Consider the following 4,288-nt stretch of genomic DNA (forward strand, 5'->3'; position numbering starts at 1 on the left):
TGAGTGAGCTATTGAAAATTGGTACAATAAATGCCATTGAATTGTCAATAGGTTTTACATGTGTAAATGGCTTTTGAAAATTGCTGAAAATTACAGCCTGTATATATTCAATTGGCCTTAACAGCCTTCATTACATCCATAGAAGGCAATCATCTTCAAGGGGCAGTGTCTCAGAATGGTTTTGCACATACAGGAATGAACCTCATTTTTCTAAGCCAGGGTAAGTTTGGTATGTTAAATTGACTGCTAGTGCTCTTCCCAATACTTGCATTTTCCAGAGAACCTCCTCCATTTTAAGTGGGGTTCTCTTTGCATATACTTCAGATATAAATACAGGGTTTGGGGCATAAAAAAGCTATATATTATCTCCTTTTGACTGTAATTAGTCCTCTTCATTTTAAATTAGCTTCTGTGTTTTTCTGCTGCAGCAGTGGGTCCTGTGAACAATTTCACCCTGGCCTACAACTGCACCAGGGGTGTTGTCTTTCTGTACAAGGACTGCATTATCGCTTCCATGACCTTTAGCCTTAGTACTGAGACTAAGGATTAGTACCTGGTTGACTCGTAGCCAGTATGAATTTTTCTTTTTCCTTATTTTCATTCTTCAGTATTAGTGGTGGACTTGCTGAGATTTGGTCTAGACGTTGTACAATTAAGTCAACCCATGAAGGTACTCAGCAAGACTTGGAATGGAAAATTTACTCTGTTAAATTATTTTCTCCCCCTCAGACCTCTGAGCATATGGTACTGTGAGGGATTGCTGATGATAATTAAAAAGAAAGGCCCAACTAAAATTTCTGCTGAGATAACTGCATGAAATAGAAGAAGTTACAAGTAGGAGTTATAAAGATAAACATTGCAAGACAGAAAATGGGTGGTCTAATGCAATGATAATTTTAAGAACCTTGGGACTTGGTGAGAATTAAATTTGCCTTTTCTGAAACCCCATGGTTTCATCCTGCTCCTTTAGACTGCCAGTTCAATCAGAACCAGGGCTGGATCCTGGTGCCATGAGTCTTCAATTGCAACTACCTAGAATTTTACCCCAATTTTATATCCACTATCCCCCAACATACTTAATCTGCTCATTACAGTGACAGTTCTTTGGTTGGGTGTCATGTACCATGGCTTCTTCTGGAACCCTGAATCCTTTCACTAGGCACCACCCTTGAGTATGACCATGACTCCATCCATATTGGGGCTGTCAACACTATCTTCATGGCATTGCTAGGTCTAACTGACCCAGTAAGTGGAAGGCCTCACTTTGGGGTTGAACTGCAGACCACATGGCAGTATACAGAATTCCCATTGAGTCACAAGGCTGGCCAAATCAGACTTTTTTGTTTCATTTTATAATTTTCATAAAGAGCAAGAGTTTTGTTAATATAGTACTATTTGTGGGCTCTGAGTATTTTCACCTTCAGATGAAAGACTGGTGTAAATGATTTGATGAATTGTACAGTAGTTATCTGCTTTTAATTATGAGATCTGTTGCTCCATGCATTGACTGGACTTGCATCTACTTGAGCTCTAACTTGCATACTGTGGGTTTAGTTTAATAATTAATGAGGATCTGCATGATTCAGTCTCCACAAATCCAATTCCTAATTAAATCCCCAGTCCCCCCAAAAAGGAACATTTCAGATATTGTATGATGAGATTATTGTGTTTCTTTTGTCTATCTTGTCTATGTTATAAATATGCATATGATGGGGTTCCATTGGGGAATCTTGCCAAGCCCCGTTGAAGTAGTGAGATCTTAGGGTAGGTTAGATTTGGATCTATCCATATGAAATCTCAATGAATTCTCACATGAATTCTCACATAAGCCTGCCTATTTTCATTTGAGAATAATTTAATAAATTCAACATCTGATGTATCAATCATACAAACTTTAGTGATTTCAAGATTAGGTTATTATTATCTAGTCTTCTTAGGCCTACCTGAGAAGTTGTCCTATCATGTGCAGCTTATTCAAAATACTGTGGCAGTGGAACAGGGGAAATTAAAACTGATGATCATATTACTCCATTGCTCTTGGAATTATATTGACTTCCAATACAGTATCGGATTCAATTCAAGTTGTCAGGTTTACTGTATAAGATTTTGCATGATCAAACACCATTATTTATCATAGATGATCACTTATTATTTGCCAACATGGTCCCTTTGATCTTCTCAGCTGGATCTTCTTGTGGTCCCAAGTATTAGAGAGATCAGTTTATAGAGGCATGGAACTAGAGCTTTTTTTTAGGTAGACCTAAATTATGGATTTCTTTACATGAAAACATAAGATTTTCCATAATAGGTCAGACCAAAGGTTCATAAGAACATATAAGAATATAAGATGTTATGCACCCTGTCCACGCCTGGCGCATGCACGAGCCTGCTCACCTCTTTGGTTCCACAGCAGGTCCCAGGTCAGCTTCCCTAGTGGCAGCTGCAAACTCTTCCAGGCCTCGGCGTTCCACAGCGGCGGTCACCAGTCCTTCCACTGCGCACCAGGCCTCACGCCGGAGTTCGGCGTCCTCGGTGGCATTAACCATGCCCCTACGCACACGCGTACTGCCCAGCCTTTTGTAGCCCTATTCTCCATTTTCTATCTTTTAACCAGTTAGCAGTCCATAATAAGACACTTCTTCATATCCCTGACTTTTTAATTTCCTAAGAAATCTGTCATGAGGGACTTCATCAAATGCTTTCTGGAGATCCAGATACAGTATATCAACTGGCTCACCTTTATCCACATGTTTACTTACACCCTCAAAAAAATGTAGCATATTGGTAAGGCAAGACTTCCCTTGGCTAAATCCATGTTGGCTTTGACCCATTAGACTATGCTTTTTCAAACTAGAGTTATAGAGAATATAATTGGTTTGCAAAAACATCTGAGGTCCTGGTTGATTTTGCAAGCCTTCAGCTAATATGTTTCATTCTTTTAATTTAAGAAGGAATTATTTTAAGAATTGTGTGCTATTTTGTGATTGTAATGGCTATGATTGTATTTTTTTATGATCTATTTATTGTAATGTTTTAATCCTTGTTGGAAATTGATTTTATTGAATGCAATAATAATATTATTATTAAATGATTGATGACTGATTGTGGGGGGAAGGAAAGCTACATTATTCATACAGTCTGGCAGAGGAAGAATGTAGGCAAAAGGAAAAGAAATGTTGTTGAGAATGTGAGCTGGATAAACTGCTGCTACCATAATGCTACCATAATGTTCCCTGAGGCTTTTTGTGACTGACACTACAGAAAACCATCCTGACCACCATGACATTTCTAAAGTCAGTACCAAGAAATAGCCCTTTTGAGCATTTATGCCTCATTATTTATCTCCTTTCTCCTTTGTATAACAGTTTTCTTTGGAGTAAACAAGATTTAGTCATCTTATTACTGCATAAAGTGGAAAGTATAGAGTTAATAAGTTATTGCAGAAGATAAGTAAGTATAAAATTGATCACAATGCTGAATTTATACTGTTTAGTACATATGTAAACTGAACACTTCTAAGGCTCAATGCACTCAAATTTCAGATTTGAAAAAATTAAGAAACAATGTGAGTGGTGGTTAATAAGAAAATAGAAATATTAACATAAAGCCAAATCACATACTTTAAGTAAAAATATTTGATATCTAAACTATTATTCTAAATTAAAAATTATTTTCATATAAAAATTACAAACAGAAAATCTAAACAGATATAAAAGTCAAAACTAATGTTATTAATAGCAATAAAAAATAAAAAATATAATGGTATGACTAGAATAAATGGTAGACACCAAACAAAAAAAGAGCCCACAAGTCCCAATATCATGAAACTAAACAGGAAAAAAATGGGACCAAATTCCCAACCTTTGACAAATCCGTTCAACATACAACCTTATACCAAAATGAAAATAAGGTGTCAGCAAGCTGACAGCATGTTTTGCACAAAAAGTGCTAAGACCTCCTGGACTAATCAATCATCCACCTTAAGTAATAAATATTTTTTAAAGATTTTTTTAAGCAAATAAAACCTTAAACAGTCATAGGCGTTATCTCATAGTGAACCCAACAACACGGCCGGTGATTCGCGGGAAAGCTTCCTCAGGGATATAATCATCTATGGGCCTCATTTTCCATAGGGATCGCACGCGATAAGGAATGTTTCACACGTGAAAAGTCCCTTATCGTGTGCGATACCAAAATGGGGGCGGAGTCGGCCCCGAAAGAGGAGGAGTCGGGGCGTCACCGGGGCCGGCTCCGCAAAGACGCCGCGGACGATGAAAAGGTAAGGCCC

Source organism: Rhinatrema bivittatum, chromosome 9 (genome assembly GCF_901001135.1).
Source record: "Rhinatrema bivittatum chromosome 9, aRhiBiv1.1, whole genome shotgun sequence".
Classification (NCBI taxonomy): Eukaryota; Metazoa; Chordata; class Amphibia; order Gymnophiona; family Rhinatrematidae; genus Rhinatrema; species Rhinatrema bivittatum.